The sequence below is a fragment of the Pholcus phalangioides genome, unplaced genomic scaffold, assembly GCF_987345545.1.
Source record: "Pholcus phalangioides strain wild (caught in Gottingen) unplaced genomic scaffold, Ppha-v1.0 ptg000001l_1, whole genome shotgun sequence".
Lineage (NCBI taxonomy): Eukaryota > Metazoa > Arthropoda > Arachnida > Araneae > Pholcidae > Pholcus > Pholcus phalangioides.
Genome location: NW_028301594.1, coordinates 20,478,995 through 20,493,387, shown reverse-complemented (window position 1 = coordinate 20,493,387; position 14,393 = coordinate 20,478,995). Strand labels below are relative to the sequence as shown.

The following is a 14,393-nucleotide window of genomic DNA, read 5'->3' as shown; positions in this document are numbered from 1 at the left end:
CTCACCCACCCGTTCCCATCTGATATACCGTCTTGGGCGAACCCTTTCATATCTCTTTCACCCCCCCCCCTCCCCCGAAACAACACATCGAGATGAGACACGGGGGGCCGTATTCGAAAATTCCATCACGGATGCCCAGGTTCAAATTATGAAATTCCGTTGTCAAAAAAGAAAATTGATCGTATTACTCGGATAACCAAGTTTGAGAAATTAATAAATGAAAATTAATGATTTTCTTAAAACCACAAAGATTCGATTTGAAAGTTATAATATAAATATTTAGTGTACATCATGTACTCGTGGAAAATTTTCAAAACACAATGAAATTTGAGGGAAAATAAATAAGAATTAAAAAATTGTTACAGTAGCTCCGCGTAATTACCGTATTTTCTGACCGTGGATTATGCTTTTAAAAAAAATACCGGAATTTTTTTTTAAGTTTTCCTCTAAGGGGTTGAAATATAAATTTTAAAGTTAATTTGTATGTAAGGAAGTTTTAAGATGACGTAAGATGTGAATAGAAATATATGTTGGTATTTTTCCCACAAAACTGACGTTCCATTACATTAATTATGATATTTTATTACTGATAAATGAAAATCAGTAGAGTATCGATTCGATTGTCAGGAGATAATTGGGGACTGGGGGGTGTTCGGATAACTGATTTTTCGGATAACCGATCATTCACGGAAAAAAAAATTGTACCAGTGTCATAGGAACAATATGAAACAAAGAAACAGTGATACTAAACACAGAACTGTATACATTTTGTGCACGTCTTACAAATAACATAGACAACTGAATAGCCTAGTTTGACGAGTTCAAAATGGCCATTAAAGTAGGCCTAGAGTTGAGGAAAGTCCAAAATTTTCTTTTGCTTCTGAGCTGAGACTCGTTCTTTCGCCGCTATATCTCGCAAACGTTTCAATATGAAGACAACAATTATTGGACAGCATCACATTTGCCGGCTGAAACGCTTTCGGTTAACCGATGTTCCGGTTGATCGGCATTCGGATAATCGATGCTCTCCTGTTCTTACACGTGAATTATACGCCACTGCAGGCAATATATGATTATTATTATTTTTTAATATTTTTATTAATATCGAAGTAGCGAAATTGGCATCCGTGGATTATACAGGAAATCACGATAACGATTTCCAATAGATGGTCCACGGACACCCATGCTAAGGGATGGTGTGCAAGGGATGTGTTTTAGAAAAAAGAAATCATAGTAATGCTTCCCAAAGTGGGGATATCGCCTTCGGTTGACGTTGGAAAGGACTGGGAGAAGGGACGATAGATAGATCGGATCCTATGAGCTAGCTTTACTGTTGTTATCTTTATTGTTATTATTAGCTTGTTTTTGGTTCATTTACTTATATCACACCATATGGGTTAGTTTTAGTTATAACTTATTGGATACGAGTTAACTTAAGGAAAGGATCGCTGAGAGACAAAATTTTTTTTCTCTCAAAAGGAAAGGGGATGGGTAGGGCAAATAAGTTAAAAAACCTCTGATCTATATAATGCCTGTATCTATTAAAAATTAGAGTGAAAATGTGGAATGCGGTTCTGACGTAGTTCAATGAGTGTTGATTGAAAAAATTGCATAATGAACTTTTATTTACAAAATATTCTTTCATATGTATAATGAAAGTTTTACCGGATGCTCATATTTATTGTAAATTTTTTATGTATTAGAAATTATTTCTATTTAACAAACATTTTTGATGGAAAATATTTGAAGTGAGCTCGTTTCACAAAGATTCGATAGTATTTCGAAAATTCTGATATAAATACTTGTAATTTTTTTTTTTTGAAATAGATTTTGTTATTGTCTTAAAATCTTACTTGAGTTCTCATTTGAAAGAAAAAAAAATTTATATTGTGTGATTTTGGTTTTCTTTTCTCACATTTTCTGTGGTAATTTCAAAAGTGAAGACTATTGCGTGCGAAAAACGTCATTCAATTCCGTGTTCGAGTTAATCCTTTCCTTGTCGACAGACGAATCGAGCCTTGTTGAGCCCTACGCCATCTATAACGATCTACATCCAAACATTCTTCTATTGGTTACCATTATCATCAAAGCTGGCAACTACTGTGGGCCTATCGTAACAGTAGCTGATGAAGCAGCTGGTGCTACTGTTTGCTGTGGAAAGATACGTAAAGAGGAGGATGAATGCCACACACAATGCACGGCACGGAAAGTTCCACTATAACTCGTGCCATTTCTCAAAAAAAGTTTGTTTGTTGAAGGAGTTGCACGAAAAGGCCTTGTTTGGCTTTTGTGAATAACCATGATTAGCCTACTGGTTGAACAATAAGCAGGAATCTTCCCATTGCGTGCTACCGCATACACAAAAAACTTGCTTCAAAATAAATAAATAAATAAATGCACACATATATATATATATATATGTGCATTTATTTATATATATATATATATATATATAAAAGGAAAGGTGTGATGAATCAGAGATTTTATGAAGATAATGACCATGACTTGGTTCCGAGTGTCAAAACAGAGGCCTAATTCTCAAATTGCAATACGTACCAGAATTCCCAAAAGACTCGACCGGAAAGCCACAGAAAATTGCGAAATTTTCATTTAAAAATCCTTTGCATGAAGAAAAAAATATCAGAAGTAATTCGAGAAAATTAAATACAAGATAAAGTGAGATTGATAGAAAAAAGGAATCGAAATCCAAAACTAGCCCTGTGTATGCTTGCATGTTCTCTTTCTATAGGTTATTTTCTTTCTTTAGCTATTTCAGTATCAAGTAAGAAAACAGCATCAAACAAATACACTCCGATAGGTTTAAAATGTGGTAACTCTATCTATTGGTCTTTGGATAGCTCTATTTTCTATCTTTTGAAAATAATTGGAAACAGTAACTTCTAAAAATATAATTATATATTTCAATGAAGAGTAGGATGAATGAATAAATATACATAGTTTACGGTCAAAAGTTTATTTATTTTTCTAAATCATACTCCCGATAATAATTTGCCCATAACATTTTAAACATCATAGTTCGAACATAGAGGGACCGTATAAAAATTTGGAGTTTTTATTTTGTGGCGCATTATATTTTCACTCTCAAAACTGGTACAGGATAATTTTTAAACGATTGTTGAGCATTTTTTAAACTGGAATCATACCTCTACGACGCACGGGTGATGAGGCAGAGGCCGCGCTAGCACTCACAGGACACCCTGTACAGTCAGAACGTGGGAGAAGAAAACATAATGGATGACTATACCCCCCTCTCGTCATACAGAAATCAAGCCAATCCCACCGCTTTCGCAAAGAAGGTGACGTAATTAATCTCCTCGAGGCGATAGAAAGGCTGTGCTCCTTCAAAAATTTCAAACATCAATCAAGAAATAAAAAACAAACAATTTTGAAAACCATAAACAAACACGTATTTCCTAAAAAATGTAAATAAAAACATAGCAAAACACACATTTCTGTTTATAGAAACAACGAGTTCTCTTATCGTAGCTAATTTATAAGGGTTCTTTAATTGCGGTATTAATATCTATTTAAAAATCCAAAATACCATTTCTTCCGCAGGACTAAAAAGAGGAGAAAACAAACACATTCCAACAATCCTTAAAAAAAAAAATTTAAAAAGATCTATATTTTTCTAGCAGTATGTAACCTGTTAATATCAATTTCAGTAATCACGTTGAAAAAAAAAAACAAATTTAAAAATAAAGAGAGATGGGAAGCATAACATGCTCATACCTTGGGAAAGAAAAAAAAACAGTTGTTAAACATTACTGGTCTGTTTTATGTCGAGAGAGAGAGAGAGAAAGCGAGGGAGTGAAAACAAATTAAAATTAAAAGAAAAAATTATGTAAATTGAACTTGCTCCAGTGACCTAGTAAAGATAATGAAGTTAACGACGCTCACGTAAAAATAAAGAATTAAAATTCCCCATTAAAAAAAAAAAGAAGCGGAAATGAAGGGGCGACTAATTAATTTTCTCTGAGCTGAATTCCCCTTTTTCTCACGAGCCTCTCTTTCTCTTGCACCTACTCCCCCCCATGTTCGCTCTTTGCTAATTACTGCCCGTCTGTCTGCAGTAATTTGCGACTACTTGTGGATTTTACGGAAGGATGGGAAAGGAATTTAAAGGCGCGGAAAACACTCGATTCTAAGATGACAGTTAAAGGAAGTGAAATAAAGGACTTGAAATTTTGCTCCTTTTTTGTGTGTGTGTGTTTTAATGAACTTATATTTTTGGAAAGAAAAATTCGCGAGAAAGAGGTAGAAAATGTTATTTCTTAACTAATTAAAAGAAAAAAAGTAGTTTTCATCAAAAATATATTATCTTTCGTTAAGAAATTCTCAAAAGTGAAGTATTCATTCGAGAGTTAAGAAGAGTGCCGTTTGTTTAATTATTTAATTTTTCGTATTATTTTGACGTGCGCGGTGGTTTGTTAATATTGCTAATTTGTTTCATCTTATCATTTGTAATTATGCGTATTGATTTCATACGAGTTTAAAAAAGTGATGAGATTTTTATTTTTGCATGTGTGAAACACTTATAGCGTTAAAACTAGGGAAAAATAGTAGTTTTTTTCTTTCGAATGTTAGAATATATTGACGTGTTTTTTCATGGGGGGAAAGTATTTATAAATCTGTAGGTATATTTCTTAATGAGAAGAAAGTATTATCTTTTCGACGACATTTTCTAGTAAATTTATAAACGGGAACCCAGGGCTGATGAACTCTGTTGGAGTTATGTACCTCATTTATTGAACAAATTGTAATGTAATTGAATTAAATAAAAAGTTCGTGTAATTTTTTTATCTTGGGTTGGAGAACAGTAATAAATGATTTTCTAAGTTTAAAAACACGCAGATTAAAATATTTTACATTCGTAGCAAATCTTGTTCATTTATTATTTGTTCACATTGAAAGAACACTGGTGTTGGGGGATGGAGAGATATGATTGAAGTTTTCAAAATTGCCAAAGGCATATATAGGAAGAACTATGAGTTACACCGTCGTACTATTGATACGTTGTACCATTAATACACCGTCGATCTAGTATTTCGATAAAGATACACTAGTACCGATTTGCTGAGAACAACAGGTTGTGGTATCACTGGAAATTTTTCTCTGAACGGTTGTGAATAAATGGAGTAGTTTACCCCCAGGAGTCAAGAATTCTACCACAATTGGCAAGTTTAAAAGAAATACGATGCTTCAATGGAATGAAACGAGAAACTATCCACGATCCATACTTAGATAGACACCCATAGCTTTTTATGGGCAGTGTGTTTTATTTTATCATATTCGTTAGTTTTTATTACTTTTATTTTAATGTGTATTAGTTTTTTCGTGACAATTGCTCTTATTTCAGGATGCTGTACTTTAGTTTTAATTTCCATATTTTTTATGGACATCTTTTTTCAGCCACCTCGTTGGGCAATTTGTCTGTTGTGGCTTTTGTGTTCGTATTTGCATTCCATTTTCAATTCAATTCGACGCTAATTACAGTCAGCGCACGATTTTATGAACCAACATGTTCGGTCCCAAACATTACCACTCTTCATTGAAGGTTTTTCCTATTTACGAACTTCAAATCCATTCGAGTTCGTAAAAACGAGCGTCGACTGCACTAATTTGGATTGGAAAAAATTTCACAGTCCTTTTAATTATAATATAAATGAACGTTACTAATGCATTTATATAAGTTATTCACAGCACCTTCATAAATATTGCGAACTTGAGTTCTATAAAACTTAAATTTAGTTCCTTTACGTGAGCACGCAATTTGATAACATAACCAAAAAAAAAAAAAAAAATCGACGGAATATAATTTAACCTTAAATAGACGTTGAAAAATGACGCTTTTATGAGCAAACACGGATATAAAAAAAATAGGTTAAAAAAAAAAAACCAGCCAGATTGAATGCGTCAACACAACCACGGTAATGACAAAGTGTAGTGAACACGCAAAGTTGCATAAAATGTTCTTTTCAAAGGAAAAATCTCGAAACAGAAGGTTTTCCAGAGCCAGAGAGAGAGAGAGAGAATCATGCTTATGGTACCGTGTCAAAGATCAAAGAATGTTTCTTCTTCTTCTTCTCGTGGTTGTGGATCAATACTGTCATTTGCAGAGTGTTATTCGTAGGTAACGTACGTATGTGTATATGTGAGTGAGTCGGATGAGTTTTAGGGAGACACACAGAAACACACCAGACTGCACCGGAAAGTGCAGTGGAGGGGAAACTACAAATGGACACGAATGTATGCTTGGAGCATTAGCATATGATTACCTTCCTCACCCACGTCCAGGACAGAGAGTACGTACTATAAACACACACACACATACACATTATACTACTTCTAACACTGAGCAGCAGCAGCAGCACATATACACTTAACTCGTCGTTCTCAGCATGTTCGCTTCGTCAACTCAGTTAGACAAGAACGCACTGATGGCTAGCTGGCAGGCAAGCAAGCAAGCAGCGTGTGGTGCATGATCGAGATCGAGGTGAGGGTGGAGAGGGGGGGGGGAGGATTGTGCGAGCTGTAATAAGACAAAGACCACACCCAAAAATGGGGGAAAACACAGCTGTTTCGGAAGACATGAAGAGTTTCGACTGGCAGCGGGAGAAGAAGAAGCAAAATAAAAATTTTCGACCCGAAAATACGTTATTACCGACCGACTGTGAAAGTGCTAAAACTTCTCTGAAGTAATGATTGCTCCATTCGTGATATTGTGCAATATTAAATTTTCTTGAGGTGGAAGTATTTATGGACACACGATAATGATTTACGTTTTTGTCGGGAAAAAAAGTGAAGATCCAAATAAAACAATGACTCATGAAATTTTTGATAAGGAAATTATATTAGGGCAAGGGGTAGTATAGTAAACTATCCAATATGTCGCTGAATTATAATAGATTCACTCTATTCAATTTAGATCTTACGTAAGTAATAATAATGAAATAATTTCTTCGTATGCATTTTAATAATTTTTAACAATCGAAGCTGACTTACAAGGAAAGGGTCTCAAGGTGACGTCTTCATAAAGTTTTGAAGAAAAAAAAATTACCACTGATTCTACTCATTTACATATGCACAAAAATCCAAAATACTCCGGCGGCATTTTTATGGGTCATTCAAAAAGAATTGTAAATGTCTATATTTTGAACGCCAAGAGGCTAAAAATGAATTAAAAATCCCGCAACCCTAGAGTGTTAGAGTGACGTCATTCAAACAACACATGATCAGGTTTCAGCAATTTTTTACAGACAAAGAAAGAGAAAAATAGAGACAGAAATAACTTGTTTCTTGAACAAAGAACTACGAGGATAGAAAGGATAAAAAAATGAAACGAGGTTTTCTTTAGACATCGCCGAGAAGCGCGAGAGGCGATGAGTAGCAGTTCTTATCATTTCTAATAATTTTTTGCGGCTTTAATAATTGCACTCCGCCGCTAAGATTTTTGTTCTTATGTGTTTCTGAGTGAAATGAATGCTATTTTGAGGACGACGTCTTGGGACCCTTTCCTTGTTAGGCAAGTCGATATAAAATATTCGCATATCAATGCAACGCTTCATACTTCTGAAGTTTTTTTTTCCGGAAGGTGAAAAAAAATTCAAACTTTTAAGGGGATGCTTTTTTCTTTTTCCTTTCAAACTGATCACAACTCTGGCCTATCGCCATGGGCAATTTACAATAACATTACTTTACGCCCAAAGAGTTGTGCCGGACGTGTGCACGTGTAGGCCTACCTAACAGTCTGAGTGTTCATCTAGTATTTTGCCTGCAATTTTTTTATTGCTTCTATTTATTTCGTTTCAAACTATGAGTGAAGTGTAATGATTGAATATTTGTACCATTGTAGGCCTGATGCTCCCTGTGGTGAGACATTCTAACGGAGAGATCGGCTCGTATTCACGTCTCCGAATTGGGAACCACAGAAAACCAACTTTAGCCTGGTTTGAACTCGAGTCCTTACGATGCTAGTCCGTCGCCATCACCACGCGACCACACAACGGTTTTTTCTATTTATTGTACGGATTCTTAACCTTTTGTGCGGAACCATCCCTCGACCAATAAAATGAAGGTCACGGACACCCTTTGCAGAATAATATTCAGCACATAATATTGAAAAAACAATGTTAATTGTTTTCTCTTCCAAGCTCACGGACCCCCTGAAACCTTTCCATGTGCCCCTAATGGGTCTGTACCCTTGGTTAAGAATCACTACTTTATTGGATATTTATCCCCGAGAATAATATCAGTATGCACGTACAGGACCTGTCTCTTATAAGTTTCGGCCCTGGGTAAATATAAATTTTTGGAGGACCCTTATATGTAGTGTTCCTTTCAAGCATAGGCATGGAGGAAAGGAGAGAGACCCGTGTCTATATAATGAAAAAATTGCCAATTTCGCAGCCGTGGGCTCGTGTTTAGTTTGTCCATCGGAGAAACAGGCTCTGTGTAAGTAGGGCTGCTTTGATACAATGTATTTGAGCGCAAAGCAGTGCGAAAGACCCTAAATATGTCAGGTCAACAATCCCGTTAATATGAAACCAGTGACAGCGCCTCAAGCGGCGAATTCACAAACTAGAATTTTTTTTTTTTGCAGCCATTTGACGCTATTTGAAACTCCAAAAAAAATGTTGCAGACTACACGAGTTGCATTCACAGAAAAGAGAAAAGTTTACAAAAAAACGCTGAAATTATTTAAAAATGATGTAAAAATTACTAATTATTAATAGTATTTTGAATTACAGATATATATATATATATATATATATATATATATATATATATATTAAAAAGAATTTAAAAAAAACTACATTATACAAATAACTTTTTATTAATATTTATAAAATGCAAACTAGCCTTTAATCACTTTGCCGTGGAAAAGTGTCACTTCATAGCCGAAAATTAAACTTGAACACCGTAATATTAATTAAAGCGAAAATATATATCTCTAGAGTAAACTTTTCCGGTAAAATGTTTTTATTTTCCACAGGCTTGTCATCATCTCTTTCTTTCATCGATTCATCAAATCAATCTTTGTCTCGTGTGTACATATATTGATTAATCGTTAATAACTGTGCCCACTTGGCCGTATCGGAGAGAAAACACCTCTTTTGAAATTCACTAAACCAATAAATAATTTTCTAGAAGGTAAAAAACACACACACGAAAGTCTATGAAAACCCATCAAATCGTTCACTAAACAAAGATAACACTCTCTCCCCCCCTAATTCCACAAAGCAAGGCGCAAATGGCCGTGACAAGCCGCCTAAAAGGAAGACCCTATTGTATAGAAAGACGTCTATTGGGATAAACACACACATATACAACAATAGTTACGAAAAACCAATAAAAATTGATTGGACGCTCAAGTCACTTTTCGCCCTCTTCCTTCAAGAAAAAGATGAATCTTAGTAACAATAATAAACAAATAAATATCGAAGCCCTCCCCCCTCCTCTTATGGTTCCTTTCCCCCTCCCTCCCGTTTTTTTTTTTTTTTTTGCCTATTCCTGTAACGAGGCCACGCTAGAGTGGTCAACTTCGATTGGTCAACGATAGTGTGAAAAAGCTAACTTTATAAATTATGGATAGGGTCCGCAGAGTATGTACTTTGTCTTGGCCAGGAGGTGGTAGATGTTAGTGGAATACACCATTAGTATTATCTCTGGCTATTATTACGGCACCAGCGAGAGCTATCTTATTGCTATAATAGCGCTTCCGGTACTCGACACGCCCTATCTGTGACGTCATCTGCGGATGGATGGATGGATGAACGTCATCCAGGGTTCCCAAGATATGAATTCCGATTTCCGATACAAAAGGGGCTGTTTACTAAACACGATCTGCATATGTAACCGAGTGTGTTTCAATATTATCAGTAATTAGTAATAAGTTATTTTTCCTTTGTAATAAAGTATGTGATAAGAAAAAATATTGTATTGTTTTTTTCTTTATTTAAAGGGGTGATAAATATTCTAGACACATTTTTGGGGGAAAAAACTCCAAAAATTCATGATTTATGAGATTTTCCACATGACGTAACAGAGAAATGCTTTTTCTACTATTTGTAGAAGTCGGTATTTATACTCTCTTTTATTAGTTGATAAATAAAAAATCACTAATTATACATAATCATGATTTATTTACTGATCAAAAAAAAGTGTTGTACTCATGTAGCCAAATTTTGTACCGAAATGACATTGAAAGCTATACAGATGTATTTCTCCTAAAATACCAAAAAATTGAGAAAAGAAATTAGTATAATGGTTTTTTTTTTTTGACCATCTACAGCAGTGATTCCCAACGTGGGCGTTAAGGCCCCCCTTGGGGGCGATGGAAAGTTCCAGGGGGACTGTAGAATCTACGGGTATAACGATGGGAGAAAAAAATTTCTGAAGAAGGGGGCGATGGGTGGGACAAAAAATGTTGGGAAACTATGATCTACAGCATAGTTTTCCAAACTTTGAGTTCCCCCCCCCCATCTCGCCCCCTTCTTCAGAATTTTTTTTCTCTCATAGCCTCCCAAGTCAAGTGTAGGCTCATAGCCCAAGCCCATAGGATCCTATGTTATACCCCCTCTTCTATCGCCTAGAGGGCTTCTATCGCCCTCCTGGACCATTTCATCGCCCACGAGGGGGCGGTATTGCCTACTTTGGGAAAAACTGATCTACAGCATTTACCATATATATTCAAATTTACACGGGACTGTAGAGAGTTAAAAGTATCAGGCTAGATAATTTATTATATACTGGCTTTTTAGAAAACAGCTTCCGTTTTTTTTGTTCCTAATTAGAACCAAAATGACTCACCAGATAATTTTGATGATCATTTTTTATATATTATCATTTATATTTTTATATATATTATCATTTATATTTTTATATATATTATCATTTATATTTTTATATATATTATCATTTATATTTTTATATATACTATCATTTATATTTTTATAGATATTATCATTTATATTTTTATTCATTATCAGTTATATTCTTATTTCACTGTTTCATAATATGGTAGATAAAGGTTTAATATACTACAAATTAAACTGAGTAAACTACGAGATTTATGTCCCTTCGGCTGTGAAGTCATAGTATTACTAAATTAATACCCATCCATTTCGGGATTATTAAATGTACATTTACAATCATGTACGAAGGCAATAGTGCAGTGATTCTCTAAAGATTTGCCATGGTGCTTCACATTGAAGCGGGATTCACCAAAGCTGCCACGAAATATATATATATATAATAATATACATAATATATATATATTAAATTGCAGTATCATTTTAGTGACTATTGGGAATATTAAAAAAAATTGTTCCACCGAGTAAATCAGCATTAAATAGGTTATTTGAACGGAAATTAAATTCCACATGTTTTCATTACACATATATTCACAATGATTTGATTTAAAAATTCATCTTTCATTTTCAAGAGTTTCGCCAATTTTGGGAAAGTTATGTAATCTTGGCTATTGTGTGGGGTAGAGTTGGAAGCGGTGAATGGAATAAACACGGTATCTTAACGTATACGTAAAGTTGTTTCTTTTGCACATTATTAAGCTTTGCGACAAAAATGACTTAAGTACTTCCACTTCATAATCGATAACCGGCTACATGAGGAAATTAATTTATTTTGATAAAGTTTTTTTTCTTCTTTCAATTGTTTTGTGTTAGAATATAACGTCAGACCTGAGTATAACATCTTTTACTTTCTAAGTCACCTGCTTATGTATTCAATTTTATGTCTCCAGAGGTGGCGTTGTATACCATATTATTAGAAATTCATACGTAGGCTACTTTGAAGAAAGAACACTCAGCATGACGAAGTTTATAATCATTGACAGAAAAAGTCATGGTGACGGGCAGAAAAACCCTACCAGTTAACGTGTAAAAAAAGGACTGTGTTTCACCGAGGTAACGTTAACACTAATTTGGGCAAAATATAGATGTTCTGACGGTAGATAAGTATCAATTTTAAGGGGTACACGCTTAAAAATTTATGAAATACTTCGTTCCCTATATTTGGTTCTGAAAAGTTGAATTCTTGCCATTACTTACATCTATGTCTTTTTACATCATGGGCCATCAATGTTGTTTTGAAATTTATGTAAATATTTTTTCTTATTTAGAGCAACAAATATTTCCCGCATCAGTCTAAATATATGTAAATACAATAGGCCTATATGGTATTGTATTTGCTGTACATATTTAACATGCATGTATATTTATCATTATTAGGCAGTTCAATTATGCATTTGGACTATTATGTACATGCATGAATTATCAAAATTACTCGATAGCCGTATTGTCAAAAAGCAATGGATAAAAAAAAGCACCACCTTTCCCAATTATAAGCTTCACCCAAAAAAGGTGAACAAAATTACTTGCCGTAATACTGAACAACATAATATATACTGCATATTAGGGTTTTCTTTGTCTTCAATTCTATGAACAATATAAGTAGCATAAAAAAGAAATCCTACGACGAAATGCCTGTACAGAACTAAGTGTAGGTAACTAACTAATGGAAATTGATGAAATTAAAGTTATTTCTTATGGAAATTTTATTCAAAAGCATCAATAGTCATTACCTAGGTTAGTCAGCGTCAAATGATAAAACCCACTGAATTTATGGATTTTTATCGTGATATAATAAATAACTCAAAGTTATCGAGTAACCTTTAAAACCCATGAGTACGTTTATATATTTTCCGCAGTATTTCTATAAATCACAAATATGAATGGACAATAGATGACCTTCCAGGAAAGAGAAATCGTGTACATTCATTTATATTCAAAATCATAGACCGAATGCCCACGAGTGAATGAGTTTTTTGTTCTAGGGAACACGGGCTATCATTGTAAGAGATTCTTTAGGTGAAGGTCAAAGTAACCTAAAAACGGTACCTTTTCGTATACTGTATTTTTCCTTCATTTAGACTTATTTAACTGTATCTGGTTCCTTGTAATTTCCTTTACCAGTACATTCTAGAAACCCATTAATAAGAAAAATGCAACTAATGGGTAACGGAGAGATTGCAGGCAATAAAGATTACTATTAATGGGACAAATTCCATCGCGTGCAGATTTCTCGACAGTCTTCTCCTAAAAGTCAAGTAGTCCTCTAATTCCACTACTTGTCACGAACATCTAAAATGCTGATATGTACTCTTCTCTAGTCTCCCTCTACCATTACCCCTTGTGCTCTCTCTTTCTCTCCCTGTGTGTGTGTGTGTGTCTCAATGAAAATATATATATATATATGTATCGCAATAATCTTTATCATTTATCTCGTGACATTGATACACGGCTCCCAGGGTTGCTGCGGAACACAGTGCATGACATTGTTGTGCCGAGGAGGTTATAATATATCGACATTATGCTTCTGATCATATCCTAATCGGAATGCTCTCTCGAGTACTATTGGGAGTTTTGCCGTCGCGTGCGTTTGCGACCCCACCCATTCGGGAAGCTGCTGTGTTGCGTTAATTCGCCTGCACAAGACCCCACCCCTTTTGACACGAAACGACCCCTCCCTGAGCACTGCAACGTGTACGGGGGAGTGGGAGAAACTCCATCATAAACCTCTCTCTCTCTCTTATCCGCCTACCCCCCACACTTCTCATGATATATTCGATTTTGCATGAGGGACGAGTACACTGGTGGAAGACGTACCCAGTTATCAACTTGCAAATGATTGATAATTCCGCTGAAACATAATTTTTCAGACCAAAGCAAATACTACACTAAAACACATGATACGTACAAACATATGTATCATAAACTAGTGCTATCGTGCACGCAAAATAAATCTATACATATACATCGACTTCGATTCGTAACATGTCGTTCGATCCAAACAAAATAGTTTTTTTTAATAATCTGAATAATGACTTATAAAGAAGACAAATTGTATTACCGATAACGTATCGTAACATATAACACACAAGAATTTTATTGTTAGACTTATCTCTACCCCACAAAAATTTCTCGCACTTACAAATTATACAGGGCGAACGAGAAGTCCTGGACACATTTTAAAAACAAACACGAAATCCACTAGTTGACATAAAAAAGTACAGTTTGCATTACGATACTTATCATGGCTTAAGAGTTTCTTTTTGAAAATCAAAAACGTTCGAACTTCACTCACAAGGGACGACGCTATAAAACGAAATACTCAACTAAACACATAAAATGCAACACAAACAGTGCATAATTAATGTTTTGACAATTTGCGTTACATGAAACTATCACATATCAATATCAGTGCTCATTTAGTTCGGGCTGCATCTAAACGGGTATGAAAGGGTGCTCATGTTGAAATATAGTAGTTTTATGTAACGCTGTGTTGCATTT

The 14,393-nt window shown here is 34.7% G+C and overlaps 1 long non-coding RNA gene across 2 annotated transcripts in view; it reads right to left on the bottom strand.

Moving 5' to 3' along the window:
* Positions 1 to 14,393, bottom strand: part of LOC149090040 (uncharacterized) — a 181,383-nt gene that overhangs the window by 75,449 nt on the left and 91,541 nt on the right. The gene's annotated exons all lie outside the window — the stretch shown is intronic.